This window comes from Schistocerca serialis, chromosome 2 (genome assembly GCF_023864345.2).
Source record: "Schistocerca serialis cubense isolate TAMUIC-IGC-003099 chromosome 2, iqSchSeri2.2, whole genome shotgun sequence".
NCBI lineage: Eukaryota > Metazoa > Arthropoda > Insecta > Orthoptera > Acrididae > Schistocerca > Schistocerca serialis.
In genome coordinates this window covers 630,816,894-630,832,923 of record NC_064639.1, presented here as the reverse complement: position 1 = coordinate 630,832,923, position 16,030 = coordinate 630,816,894, and the positions used below count along the sequence as shown (strand labels likewise).

General features: G+C 42.6%; 1 protein-coding gene across 4 annotated transcripts in view; it reads left to right on the top strand.

Moving 5' to 3' along the window:
- LOC126457693 (uncharacterized) overlaps positions 1-16,030 on the top strand; it is a 294,532-nt gene that overhangs the window by 110,443 nt on the left and 168,059 nt on the right. The window lies entirely within an intron of this gene.

The following is a 16,030-nucleotide window of genomic DNA, read 5'->3' as shown; positions in this document are numbered from 1 at the left end:
ACACAAAATATGTATGAATATCAAGATCTCAGCCGGCAACCCAGTTCTAAGCAAAGAAGGGAAGGCAGAAAGGTGGAAGGAGTATATGGAGGGTTTATACAAGGGCGATGTACTTGAGGACAATATTATGGAAATGGAAGAGGATGTAGATGAAGATGAAATGGGAGATAAGATACTGCGTGAAGAGTTTGACAGAGCACTGAAAGACCTGAATCGAAACAAGGCCCCAGGAGTAGACAACATTCCATTAGAACTACTGATGGCCTTGGGAGAGCCAGTCATGACAAAACTCTACCATCTGGTGAGCAAGATGTATGATACAGGCGAAATACCCACAGACTTCAAGAAGAATATAATAATTCCAATCCCAAAGGAAGCATGTGTTGACAGATGTGAAAATTACCGAACTATCAGTTTAATAAGTCACAGCTGCAAAATACTAACGCGAATTCTTTACAGACGAATGGAAAAACTGGTAGAAGCGGACCTCGGGGAAGATTAGTTTGGATTCCGTAGAAATGTTGGAACACGTGAGGCAATACTAACCTTACGACTTATCTTAGAAGAAAGATCAAGAAAAGGCAAACCTACGTTTCTAGCATTTGTAGACTTAGAGAAAGCTTTTGGCAACGTTAACTGGAATATTCTCTTTCAAATTCTGAAGGTGGCAGGGGTAAAATACAAGGAGCGAAAGGCTATTTACAATTTGTACAGAAACCAGATGTCAGTTATAAGAGTCGAGGACCATGAAAGGGAAGCAGTGGTTGGGAAAGGAGTCAGACAGGGTTGTAGCCTCTCCCCGATGTTATTCAATCTGTATATTGAGCAATCAGTAAAGGAAACAAAAGAAAAATTCGGAGTAGGTATTAAAATTCATGGAGAAGAAGTAAAAACTTTGAGGTTCGCCGGTGACATTGTAATTCTGCCAGAGACAGCAAATGACTTGGAAGAGCAGTTGAACGGAATGGACAGTGTCTTGAAAGGAGGATATAAGATGAACATCAACAAAAGCAAAACGAGGATAATGGAATGTAGTCAAATTAAATCGGGCGATGCTGAGGGGATTAGATTAGGAAATGAGACACTTAAAGTAGTAAAGGAGTTTTGCTATTTAGGGAGTAAAATAACTGATGATGGTCGAAGTAGAGAGGATATAAAATGTAGACTGGCAATGGCCAGGAAATCGTTTCTGAAGAAGAGAAATTTGTTATCATCGAGTATAGATTTAAGTGTCAGGAAGTCGTTTCTGAAAGTATTTGTATGGAATGTAGCCATGTATGGAAGTGAAACATGGACGATAACCAGTTTGGACAAGAAGAGAATAGAAGCTTTCGAAATATGGTGCTACAGAAGAATGCTGAAGATGAGGTGGGTAGATCACGTAACTAATGAGGAGGTATTGAATAGGATTGGGGAGAAGAGAAGTTTGTGTCACAACTTGACTAGAAGAAGGGATCGGTTGGTAGGACATGTTTTGAGGCATCAAGGGATCACAAATTTAGCATTGGAGGGCAGCGTGGAGGGTAAAAATCGTAGAGGGAGACCAAGAGATCAATACACTAAGCAGATTCAGAAGGATGTAGGTTGCAGTAGGTACTGGGAGATGAAGAAGCTTGCGCAGGATAGAGTAGCATGGAGAGCTGCATCAAACCAGTCTCAGGACTGAAGACCACAACAACAACAACACAAAATAAGCAGTCTCGCATATGTGGATGACTTAGTTGTGATGGCAGATTCGATTGAAAGTTTGCAAAGTAATATTTCAGAGCTAGACCAGAAGTGTAAGAACTGTGGTATGAAGATTAGCATCTCCAAAACGAAAGTAATGTCAGTGGGAAAGAGATATAAACGGATTGAGTGACAAATAGGAGGAACAAAGTTAGAACAGGTGGACGGTTTCAAGTACTTAGGATGCATATTCTCACAGGATGGCAAAATAGTGAAAGAACTGGAAGCGAGGTGTAGCAAAGCTAATGCAGTTAGCGCTCAGCTGCGATCTACTCTCTTCTGCAAGAAGGAAGTCAGTACCAAGAATAAGTTATCTGTGCACCGTTCAATCTTTCGACCTGTTGTATAGTAGCGAAAGCTGGGTGGATTCACGTTACCTTATCAATAAGGTTGACGTTACGGATATGAAAGTAGCTAGGATGACTGCAGGTGCTAGTAGATGGGAACAATGGCAGGAGGGTGTCCACAATGAGGAAATCAAAGAAAAACTGGGCATGAACTCAACAGATGTAGCAGTCAGGGCGAACAGACTTAGATGGTGCGGTCATGTTACACGCATGGGAGAAGCAAGGTTACCCTAGAGACTCATGGGTTCACCAGTAGAGTGTAGGAGGAGTTGGGGTAGACCAAGGACAAGGTACCTGGATTCGGTTAAGAATGATTTTGAAGTAATAGGCTTAACATCAGAAGAGGCACCAATGTTAGCACTGAGTAGGGGATCATGGAGGAATTTAATAAGGGGGACTATGCTTCAGGCGGAACGCTGAAAGGCATAATCAGTCTTAAATGATGATGATGATGATGCACTTCAAGCTGTAAATATAATCTGCAGTGACTCAAAAATTCACCAACTCGTACACACTGCCGCATTCGCAAACACACACAATACAAGACAATATCAATTGATAATTAACGCAAATATCCACTGATCGAAAACGTGACTAACAAAGATATTTTGATTACACACAGTAAATCTATGATGTCACCAAAAATAAAAATTGGTGGTGACGTAATATAACTGTGTCTTTTATCTACACAGAACATTTAAATCTTAACGTCAGATTTGTAGGATTAGGATCGCCGTTTTCTAACTACCTGCATATCACACCTAACAAGTGATAATCCTGTCTTATTAGTCTCAGCAATTCTGCTGTTACTGTGAAACATACATCGCTCAAGTATGAGGTGGTCCCATTAACTTTATCAAGGTGCGTTCCGATACTTCAGTTAAATGCTCCATCTCATGCTTGAGTGATGTATGTTTCAGAAAAACTGCGGAAGTACAACAAATATTAAGACAATATTTCCACTTGCCTGATTCATTTTGCAGGTAGTTAGAGAACGCCGAATGTAAGTGTGGTTGGTTTTTAGGTTTGATACATTCAGAAATTCTGGAGGTGCTACAGGAACCCATTGAACCAAATATGTCAGAAGACAGAGAAAGATACGAATAGAAGCCATCCTACGAGCATGCATTCCATTTGCCAAAAATTTACGCTGGGAGAAAAAATGTAGATCTGGATGTAGCATGCAAGGTTGCTCCAGTCATAAGTTCGTAACAGACCAGATATATGATGCGTTCCTGTATTTCACTTTAAAAAGGCATTCCTTAAAACATTTCCACACAATATGAGGCAGCTTGGAGGTGGAAGTAACAGTCTTATGTTCTGTAATCGTCATATATACGTATCACAAATATTATTACACAAGAATATGCAATGGAAACTGTGCTGCAAAATTTAGTCTCTAAAATGACTCCCTTTCGACATTTTTACACAGCGTAATGTGCATGTCAGTTGAATAAAATGCATTGAAAGAACAAATAAGTGATGTATAGAAGCTCTGATTTCTGTTAATTGATTTTTCTAACACAAAATTCTCTAAAATTCCAATAAACTTCAGTAAGTAAGGATGTTTTGTATCTGCGTGTTGTAGTATCATGATGTATCATATTTGATATACAGGCTACAGGTACTTTTACTTGATAGGGACCTGCTGTAACACATACAATACATGAAGTGTAGGTCAGTAGGCCAGTTATTCAATGACACTTTTTTTTTCAAATTATATGTCTCTTAGCGGTGCTAAAATCTGAAGTTTTACGGATTTTCCATTCCTTTTAGTTAAAAGTTTTATTTCAGGTCTGTAGAGATTAACTGATTCTGGACAAGAGTGCAGGATATTGTTGGCAATCGTGTGACCAACAGGTTACTTCCTGGATGACACAGAATTAGCCTACAAATATCACTTGATATTCTGTACGATTTGCATCAAATAATATGAGTGATTTTCACATAATGTGTGAAATAATGTTATCAACTTATGGTTATGAGCCCACAGAAGTCATTTGACTTGGAAACTGCAATAAATCTCGTCTTTTACGTTGTGAGACTATTCTTCAGAGCCACGAGTGGAGGCGTAAGGCAGAGCTCAATGCTGCAAAATTTCGCTAGCCACGAGTAACTTGGTTGCCAGGGATGGGTGCCTGCTTTGGTCCTGTCTCGGTGGAGGATACACTTTTATCCATTTTGTGTCACATCTAAAAGATATTAAACTGAAAATCAATATGGAATTTTTATTTATTTCACTTATGGCATGCCACATTACCGTACCACTTCATTGTGACATGGGACAGCAAGTAAACACAGTTTGTTTCAGTATCCAGAATGAACAATACCTTAGTAATTGAATCTAATGCAGGTAAGCTGTTCTTACAGATACTTTATATATTACTAAAATCGACTTTCATTTCATGACTATCGTGATGATATGAATTTCATTTGAATTAGTGCAATATATATATATATATATATATATATATATATATATATATATATATATTCATGGCGTTGACCATTATTTTATTCCACACACCATTAAATATCAGCGTTAAACCTAAAATTTAACGATTCCACACCTGTATAGATCTACTCGGTGTGATTTAAAGATGTTAAACATTAAAATATGAAGATACGGATACTGATTTGGAAGAACAGGAAGAACCTAAAGCTGAAGGTGATTGTCCAATCAGTACACACGTTCATCTCCAGGGCAGCAGCAACAGTCCAGTCAAAATGAGTACGACCTATCATCATGCAAACTGTCGAAATCCAGTGTACTGGAAGATATTGATGAAAGCCTACTAGAAAATACTGACGAAGGCTGTGGCAGTCGTGGCTTCAATTCCTGTAGCAAACTAATGAGACACTATAATGGCATTAAAAGTAAATCAAATTATTCATTTACTGTAAATTGTGTGTCTAGTGAAAGGCAGCAGGACATCATTTGAAAGAAAACAGTAGAAGCTCTGAAAGAGCATGTGGTATCACAATTAGATAGAGGGAGGTCGTGTTGATTTACAGTTCACTGTTGGCATCTGCAGATGTGGGCACTAGAAGCGTCTAAAATGGTTGACTTGGATAATTTCAAAGCTTCGAATGACTTTATCGACAATCTTAAAGCTGAGTATCGCATTTCATTTAAGCATTTTACTACATTTGTCACACGGAAATACAAAGAAGACGACGGGTCAGGGATTTTCTCTGCCTCGTGATGACTGGGTGTTTCTTGATGTCCTTAGGTTAGTTAGGTTTAAGCAGTTCTAAGTTCTAGGGGACTGATGACCATATGTGTTAAGTCCCATAGTGCTCAGAGCCATTTGAACCATTTTGAACAAAGAAGGCGATAATAGTACACCTCAGGTGGCACAAAGTTTGTTGAAGAAGTGGACATGTTTATGACAGAGCAGAGTGTGCGCAGAGAAAATGTATCTAACAGTGACCAGAGCCTATTCCAGCACAAAATGTCTTCACCAACATCACTGCCCCACAGAGGAAAGAGAACTACAGCTAATGTATTGTAGTTTGTACATAGATCTACCCCAGCTGCGCAATTGATGTCAATTTATCAATGACGGATTGACTAGCAAACAAGTTGTACATCTGTTTTCATAAGGCTACAGCCACTATTGCCCTATATATTTGAAAAAAAAAAAAAAAAAAAAAAAAACGTGAAACAATCTGCCCACGTAACATTGAAGTGGAGGCAAACAAAAGTAGAACAACGACAAAAGAACAACATGAAACGATTTCTAACTTTAGTTCTTGGCGAACACGCAGCAAGTGAAAAGAAAGTGTTGCTGCGTAATTGATGGTGAGGGTATACGCATCGTATTCGTCTAGGTGCAAGTTTTCCAAGCATAGATGTTATGCTGAAGATATTCCACTAAAATGCACTAAACACTAACATCTCTTGGTGGTTACATCTTTCGGCAATATAGTCTCTACATCAGAAGGATTGCTGATTATGTAAGACTGCACCGTTCCAAGCATAAGCGAAGATTCACATAAGTTTGTCATTATACACTTCGCTCTGTCATGTACAATCAAGTTTCTGCAACAGAGTATATGCATATTCTGCACTATACTTGGTGAAAGGCCTGTTATGACACTGATATACCCACATTATTATTTAAAAATGTAATTAATGTGCTGTTGTTAGTTGGACTGATAATATATGGCAGTGATTTTGAATATAGAAACTTGGATTTTGTTAGATGTTGACTTTGTTCTCGTCCACATTGTTTTAACCACTTCCGCATTTGCAGAATGAGGATTAGTATAAGCACTGTCAGGTGTGTAGGATAAGTGTGTTTTGAGCTATATGATTACTTTAGGCAGAGTATTTTTGCACTGTTGACTGAAAGTGCATGTTACACTGACGTCACTGAATTACGTGTAAATATTCTTCCAGTTCCCTATTTACCTTTCACTTACATCATGTTACTTTATTTCTCTCTATTAAAATGCTATTTGCGGTAGAATGCAACGTTTTGCATGGAAATTATACAGACCACTGGTTTTTCTATGATATGGTCTTATTTTATACATGGTTTTGTGCGGTTCCGAAATTTCGTTGCCAAAGATGTCCCTTGTTAGTAAAAAGTACAAAAGAAGCCCATCACTATGTTTACGAACAAGGCGAAGATGAAGCAATTAAAAGCTCATCAACAAAATGGATACTATACTGTTAATGGGAATGTAGTCAAAGGAAGTCTACATTCGTGACTTCCTGTTCATGTTATGCTGGGGATGCAGAAACAGATGTACGAGTGCTCTGTAGGAAAGGGAGTGTCTGACATTTGTTGTACCAACAGTAAATAACAAGACCTCTATAGGAGTGTTCGCAGAGCTCACTTTTGTTGACATATCTGTCCACTTATTTTTTCGGTAACAGGACGCAGCATGTGAAGGTTGCTGTGTATAGACGAGTTACTCCTGTAACCGAAATTTGCAGATCTGATGATGGCTCTAGAGGAACCGAAACCGGTCATGTAATTAATCATTTTTGCAATCAAGACGAATTATAAGTAACAATTTATATCCAGTTACTGCGGTATCCCACCTGACATTATGTCTGTTTTTGGAAAATGCAAGTTTCAAGGCGTTTAAAAAAATTATTTCACTTCATTTTTCTAAGGACAATCTTACATAGTTTACTTCCACGTGAAGGTGTACTACATATATAACTAATATGCCATTTACGCCAAAAACCAAAACAATTAAATATTTCTCATGTTAAGTACGCATGTTTACCTCAGCGGAGCTGGTTGTGAGATGTGAAGCATCGGCTCTTTCTCTGTAAGTCGTTCCATTTGTGACTTTTCCTCTACTAGAAGGTTAGAGGACACGGTAGTAATTCTAAACAATTTATACACTTTCTCTTTTGACCAGCTGGGTATTTGATCTTTAAAATATTTCCTTACAAAATTTACTCCCCCAGATTGAAGGTTTTCCCATTTTCCAAATCACAGCAGTGTCTACTGTTATATTATTTCTTATTAAGGCGCACGACCGAAGAAGCATTCGGTAACCGTCCATACTTTATATATGATGTCTTTCCTAAGAGTCGTTACGTGCTCTTTCTCCAGAGTTTCAGCAGATATCTGCCATTTCGGTGTTGAATTGTGTACCTAGACTCGATCCTATCAAATAATGCAGGTCTAGTCTGTCAAATGACGGCTAGTGTCTACAGAATGTGTCGGTTTGTTAACCGTTACACGGAATATGATCTTTTAAGGAGGGGAATTTTACGTGCCCGTATCATATAGCACTCCCAAATTTTATCCAGTGCAATATATATGGATAACTTGGTATAATAGTCTGTAACTAAAGAATTAACCATATATTTCAAATAGATTTAATGTATTATACAGGACTCAAACAAAAGAATTTACAATATCGTGGAAACTGCTGAGGCAGTCTCTAGAGTGCACTTCCTCGTGTGATTCTAAGATTGGTAACTAGACTGTAGTATGTAGGCTCATAAGTTCCTAGGTATAAAATGCTCAAGGCACAAGAGATTCCTCTTCAAAATGGAAAGCTCTTTAGACTGGACGGTAAATGGTATAAACGATCACTGACTTCTGTTCACCTCCTTCCATTAGGATTCGAGCCGTAGTACATTAAAAGAGAAAAAAATATCACTTTCACGCCTGTGCCTAAATTGAGTTGTACTAATGTTCAAAAGTATTACCAGTAAATTCTAAAAAGTCGCTTTAGTAGAAAATTGTCTTCTCATTGAGGATTTGGCAAGTACCACCCCTAAGACGTGTGTGAAAATATCAACTCAATTGTGTTGCTGAGCCGTGGCAGTTAATTTCCATGGGCGCCTGTCTCTTGTTTCCTCGCCTCTACTAGAGTGACACGCCGGCTGGAGTGCCGTGCGGTTCTAGGCCCTACAGTCTGGATCCAAGCGACCACTACGGTCGCAGGTTCGAATCCTGCCTCGGGCATGGATGTATGTGATGTCCTTAGATTAGTTAGGTTTAATTAGTTCTGAGTTCTAGGCGACTGATGACCTCAGAAGTTAAGTCGCATAGTGCTCAGAGCCATTTGAACCACTACAGTGACACACAACGCAAAAAAAGGAAGGGAAATAAGAAACAAACTAAATGACCCAGAATAGTGAACAGGTTTATAGAATGCTGTAGTTGTAATGTTGATTATAATTAGACACCGCGAACGATAACACATCATTTCAAGTAGAAGGAAAGTCAATCTGCTGCTATTTTCTGCAACCACAGTTCACGGAACGGGAAGTGAGAAGGGAACTTAACGATAACATTCGATGATGCCATCGGGTGTATAAACATATATAAATGAAAATACAACGCAGAGAGCAGTAGTAGTTTTTGTCGAGTACAGTGAAGGCTGCTCTGTTGCTTGTTGCTGGTAAGTATTGGTATAATTTATAAAGTTTCATTCACGACAAACATTTTTTTCTTACCTCCATTTTACATAATTTCTCATGTATTAATCCGCGTGAAAAGCTAGTTCTACAGTCGATGAAGTACAGTTAACTGCCGCAATTGGCGCCGTAAAGTTGGGAATGGAGAACACCTTAGGGGGTCGGGCGTGATCTAGGAAGATTTTTTCATTTCCTTTGCTCACGAACAATGACAATTCATAGATAGTTGACGAAAGGTGTTCGGGTTGCCTATATGAAAAGTTTAAATGGTTTGGGAGTAAGACCCAAGCAATTACAAATGTACAGTTTAAATGATGACTAACTGAAAACCTCAGCTGCTCACAGGTGTTGTTGATATACCTCGATGTGGACAGCAGAAAATGTGTGCCCCGACGGGGACTCGAACCCGGGATCTCCTGCTTACATGGCAGACGCTCTATCCATCTCTTTTTTTAACACTTATTTTTATAGTAATAAGAGTGTTCAGTTATGATTAGGCGTCCCTGAATCACTCCCTCAAAGTAGCTTTTTGATTTATTTTAATTTCATTTTATTATTGTTATTTTTTTTACCAGGAACAAGGTAAATGAACAAAGATCTTTATTGGTACAAAAATAAATACAACAGAAATGCCATCCTTCCGGCGAAAATAACACAAGACATTATACGCGTACGAGGCGAGCAATTGTATTTTTTTTATGAACATGGTGTAGGAAAAAAAAGAATAATAATACTGATGTAAGCTAAGAGGTGTGAAGCAATATACAGTGGAGTGAGGGAAAAACCGCTTGGACGGATGTTTCAGTTCGCTATTGTTGCTTGATATGGAACGAAGCAGAGGGCTGTAAAAATCTTTAGGTCGAGGAGAACGCGTGGTCGGTAGGTGTGTGTGAGCATAACTAAAGTCGACGATGAAGTCAGAAATGTGCGTCACATGGTGCTTGATGTGTCCGACTGGTACTGGTGGTGTTATGGAAGCGGGCACAAGAATTTCCAGCAAGCTGCGCGTAAGCGAGGGGCCCCCGTGCCACTGCTTGTGCATGGTGGACATGTACGAGGACGCCGCTCGGAGTCGCACATTGACAAGGCCAAGGCCTCCCGCTTGCGAGGGAAGGGTGAGCGTGTCGTAGCGAACCTTAAAGAGCGTACCGGTCGTAAGGAAGTATCCGAAGGCCGCCTGGAGGCTCCGTCCAATAGTTGATGGCAGTGGGAGGACCTGTGCGATGTGGACCATTCTGGATGCCACATGTTGATTGAGGTATTGGACACGTTGTAAAGAATCGAGTCGTCGGAGAAGATTTTGACGCACCGTCGTGCGGATTGTTTGGAGTGCACGCCGAAAATTGATGGCAGCGGAGCGGCGCACGGTGGAGGTGAAAATGATACTAAGGTATCGTAGTTTTTGTACACACGGGAGAGGTGCTAAGTCGTCGTGTGAGAGGCCGCGTCCAATGGGCATCGACACGGATTTATCCACATTCATGTTACTGCCCGCTGCAGTGCCGTACGTTGATATCAAATCAAGTACCGTGTGTGACTCACTCCGTGAGCGGATCAAGAGGAGCAGGTCGTCCGCATACGCACGACATCGAAAACTATGCCGTCGCAAAGTGAGACCAGAAAGGTGGCTCATCAGACTCCCGATGAGTGTCCCCAGGCTTATGGCATAGAGTAGGGTCGAAAGTGGGCAGCCTTGCCGTACGGAACGCCGGATCGCCACTGGTCCCGCCACAGGGCCATTAACCTGAATCAGTGATTCGGCGGTGCTGTACAGGCGCCGGATGACGTCGATAAAGGCTGGTGGAATACCCATGCGGTTCATCACTGAGAACAGAAAAAGATGCCGCACTTTGTCGAATGCGCTGTCAAAATCAATGGCAACCACTGCGGCGCGGAGTCTGCACGCCGCTGCCAGTGCAATTAAATCGCGATATTCTACTGTGGCCGTTTGTATATTAACTGAGCCGCTGGGAGTTATCTGTTCCGGGGATAGAATGCTGGGCAGGACCTTGCGGCATCGCGTTGCCAGTAGGCGCGTAAAAATTTTATAGTCTGCGTTAAGCAGAGTCAGGGGACGGTAATGTGCTGTCGGCACATCTGGTGTCGGTTCGTGGATGGGTATAATAATTGCCGTGACAAAGGACGGTGGTACGGGGTTCCCCATCGTCAGCAGTTCATGAAACATCGTTGTCCACCGTGACGCCATTAGTGTGAGGAAATCGCGATAATATTCTATCGGCAATCCGTCGACATCAGGTGACTTATTCAGAGCACCTTTCTTGATCGCATCGTGGACTTCGTCACGCGTAATTAGCTCCATCAGCTAGTCCGCTTCGTCGCTGCTGAGGGTGCGAGTTACGTGTGGCAACACAGACTCCTCAGCGTGGTTGTTGGTAGTCTTGTTCCGCGGAATCTTGACATCGGGTTCGCACCATAGCCCCCTGCAGTCTACGGCGGGTCAACGCTACAATTTGCGCCTTAATCCGGCTGCGTTCCCTCTGGGTGTCGGGGGTGGGCGGTTGGGCGTCCACGTCGCGGAGAACGGCATTATAATAGTCGATAGTGTGCCTGCGCCACGCAGCAACTTCCTTTCCATACTGAATCGAGGTACGTCGAATGGCAGGTTTGGCACATTCCAGCCACCAGGTCAAGGTCGTGCAGTACTTAGGTAAGCGACGTTCATAGGTGGCCCATGGTTCGGTAACACGTTGAAGACATTCGGAATCACGACGATTGGAGGTGTTTAGCATCCACGGTGCACGGGGAAGAGAATGTAGCAGATGTAGGCACAGTGGTCCGGAAAGGCCAGGGGCCAAAGTTCTGCGCCTTGGACTGCAGGTGTGAGTTCCCGACAGACGTAAATTCTATCAAGACGGCTCGCGGAGTGACTCGTCTGGTAAGTATTTCCAGGCGGGTCGCCGTGCTGAACTTCCCTAGTGTCGCGGAGCAACAGATCTCGGACGACAAGACGCAGTTCTTGCCAGGTGTTGTAGTCGGGCACTTGATCTTTAGGGTGCAAGACACAATTAAAATCACCCCCGAGCAAGTAATGGTCGCAGCGTCCAAGAAACAAAGGAGCGATTTCTTCTCAATAGGAGATTGCCCTGTCGCGTCTGCGGGTGGAGCCTGACGGAACGTAAATGTTGACGATACGTGTCCCCATGACGGTGATGGCCATGCCTCTGGAAGATGGTAGGTATGTGATATCGGCCACTTGAATGCCTTCTCTGGCGTAGATGGCTACGCCGCGTCCCAGGTGGTCACCAGGAGAAGGATAAGTGTTATATCTCGCGACGTCTAGAAGTGTGGCCAAGTGTACTTCCTGTAGTAGTGCGACGTCGACGTCCGACGCCCATATCATCTCTCGCAGCAGTTGAAGTTTCACGGGTGAGCTAATAGTGTTGATTTCGCTATTCGGTAGGTTTGCAGTCCTAACCCGCCGTGGAGGGGAACTCCACCGGCGGAGGATGAAGAGGGGCGAGGCAACGGCGAGCCGTGCCGTACGCCACCTGACGGCGTTATCAGCGGCGTAACGATGCTTCCGTCTGGGGTAACTCTGTCCCCAGTGTGTGGTCCGGGTCCTCATCGACGTCCTCACTCCGCACCATTGAAGGAGTTGTGTTGGACGTACGTTCCACTTCAGTCGTAGGGGCGCAGGACGTCTCGGCGGCAGTCGCAAAAGTGGAGCCCATTGGTTCAGGAGCACCTGGGCGAGCCAGTAATGTAGGCATCGACACAGCCACAGTCGGCGTCATGTTGTCGTCATTCGTATCGTCGTGCAGGCTCTCCGAGGCCTCGTCGGGTCGGACGGCCCCTGGAGCATCAGGGGGAGGTGATCTGTCTCGTTCCGAGACCGTACGGCGCCTCCTCTTGCGTCTCTTAGGTGAACGTTGTTTGCGGTTTCGGCCCTCCGTGTCGGGAGACAGAAGGGAGTCACGTCGCTCTGAGAGGAAGGCCGTCGCGGGAACGTCAAATGAAGGGGCGTCCATATGATCGGGCGGGTGAGGGTCGGAAGTTATCGCTGTTGGTAGTGGCGCCGGAATAGCGTTAGGCTTGGAGCGAGGCTTGTCAGCCCCGGCGGTATCCGTAGCAGCTGGAAGGGTCACCGGTACATGGTCCGATGGGCGGCGGTCGGTTGGAGGAGAAGAGAGCGCCGATGCGTAGGTGATCGGTAAAACCGTCGTCGGAGCCGGAGGTGCCACGGTAGCGGCTGGCAATTGGATGATTCGTCGCTGAAGACACTCAGATCTGAGGTGGCCTTCTTTGCAGCACCCGGAACAGGTCTTGGGTTGGCCGTCGTATATGACAACCGCGCGGTACCCGCTAATTTGCAGGTAAGATGGCACGTGGCGATGGAGATCAATGGTGATCAGTCATACACCGTTAAGAACGGGGTACGTTTGGAATTGCGCCTAGCGTTCGGCAGTGTGGCCATGTACAGTGCCATAGGGGGGGAAAGCGGCGATAACGTCTTCCGCCGGGAGCTCGAACGGGAGTTCAAAAACTCGTATGGTGCGCTTTCCTACGCCGGCATGGTCGACAGTGACCGATCCGACATTTCCGACATTGCCGTCGGCGTGGCAAAAGCGTAATCCATGGCTGGTGTCACGAAGGAGTCTTTCACATACCGCGTCACTGACGACTTTGACGCACACCGTACTGCTCAATATGGACAAATGGATGCCAAAGCTGTCTGAAGCTGGGATCTTAGCAACGTCGCGTAGGAAGCGCTCTACTTCCAAGGCCTTTGGTCGTGTGTAGCCGTTGCAGAAGTTGAATCGTAGTGTTGATGTCCTAAAACGGTTGGCCATGGTTCTAGTACATGGAAGCCACACCTAAGTGACGGCCGCTGAAATGTAAACAGCAGCGAGCGCGCGAGCTCCGCAGGCGGAAACAACAACACGTTTGCACTGCACGGCGGCGAAAGCCGGCCTGACCTCTAAGGGTTGCTCATACCTGTACAGCCAAAGTTTGCAACGGACTGAGGCGGCCGCATTAACAAGTGCGGCTGGTGAACATGACATTGCAGAGAAAACGCCATCTAGTAGCCGCAGGTACTACTTAGCTACATAACATTCAAATGTAGACAGGAGAAAATTGTAATGAATATTATTCAGTACATGATGGAAAAGGTAATGTTTTGTTTAACAGTCACAGATAAAGTAACATTTAGTCTACATCAGGTCTTAGAAGTACAGTTTGAAGCATAAAAACGTCATTACAGAAAATACAGAAAGGGCTAAATGACGCATTCTGTAAAAAAACGATATAACATGAAATACAACCAATAAACCTTTTAATAAATGAAAAATTAGGAAACGACAGATGGAAAAAAACATTTCGGTGAACTGCACGAGGAGACCCGAAATTAAATGTCAAGCAACGGCTTTATACCGTTGAAGACATTTTTGTTACGCAACTGCAGCAGATCATTGAGAATGAGGCTATCATTTGGAGAAACATGTTTAAAAATCCCTAATTTTTCAAGAATATTTAATCTACGCCGTTTCTTCTCGGTGTGCAAGAAGTTGATATCAGGAATGGCTTTAGACACGTGATATGTAATCAGAAGATGGTCTCACAAGACGAATTTTTGGGGCTAGTACAACTTTTATCTTAACAGGTGTTCATTACATCTTGTTGTAAAAGCGCGTCCTGTTTGTCGTATGTAGTGAGAAGAGCAGGTATCGCAGAAAATCTTATAGACGCCACAACTTTCTAAGGGAGAACGTATCTATTATAAATTATATAATAATAACTTGTATAAATAAAAATTACATAAATGTAAATATAAATAAATATAAAATTTAATATAAATTGTGTTTTGTTGTTGTTATGGTCTTCAGTCCAGAGAGTGGTTTGATACAGCTCTCCATACTACTCTATCCTGTGCAAGCTTCTTCTTCAATCAGTACCTACTGCAACCTTAATCCCTCTGAATCGGCTTAGTGTATTCATTTCTTCGTCTCCCTCCACGATTATTACCATCCACGTTGCCCTCCAATGCTAAATCGGTGATCCCTTGATGCCTCAGGAAATGTCCTACCAACCGATCCCTTATTCTAGTGAAGTTACACCACAAATTTCTGGTCTTCGCTCTGCATGGGCCACAAAATCTCTGTGCACAAGATTAAAGGCCTTTAAAAATTATTTTACTTTCTTTTTCTAAAGACATAATTTACTTCATCGTGAAAGAATTTATTACATATATAACTAAAACGCCATTTATGCTAAATACCAAACCAAATAAAAATTTGTCGTGTTATGTGCGTATGTGTACCTCTAGCGAGCAAGCTGTTAGATGTGAAGCATCGGCACTATATCTGAAAGCCGTTCCTTGTGTGGCTTCCGCTCTATGTAATTGATAGCGGACAGGGTTGTAATTCGAAAACAAATTACACAATTACTCTTCTAGCCAGTTGGATATTTTATGTTTAAAATACTTCCTTAGTTCTTATCCACTTTTTATGTGCTACAGTCTTTTTCTACATTACAAAATTTGCTCCGCTAGGTTAAGGTTTTCTTATTTTCCCACTCACAACATGGTATTCTGTTAAATTATTACTTATTATGGCGCACGACCGACGCGGTATTCCATACGTTATACCGGATGTCTCTCCTAAGCGTCATTACGTGCTCTTTCTCTAGAGTTACAGAAGATATCTACAATTTCTGTTTTGCATTGTGTAGCTGGACTCAATTCTAACAAATGATGCTCGGCTGGTCTTTCATATGACGGCTAGTGTCTACAGTAGGCGTGGGTTTGTTACCCTTTACAAGCAGAATTATTTTTTAACGAACGATAGTACGATCCTAAATTTAGTCCAGTGCGATATATGTCTATATTATACACGACTTAAACGTGTAGAACGCGAAACAATTATAAATGCAGCACAAAACGGAACCTTGCGTCTACAAACAATAAAAAATTTATAATTGAGTTTTATTAATATTAAACAGCATTATTAGCAATTTCCAGAAACTCACTTAAGCAAAAATTTCTCTTCTCACTGCGGATATGACGAGTGCAGCCCTTAACACGTGTATGAAATAT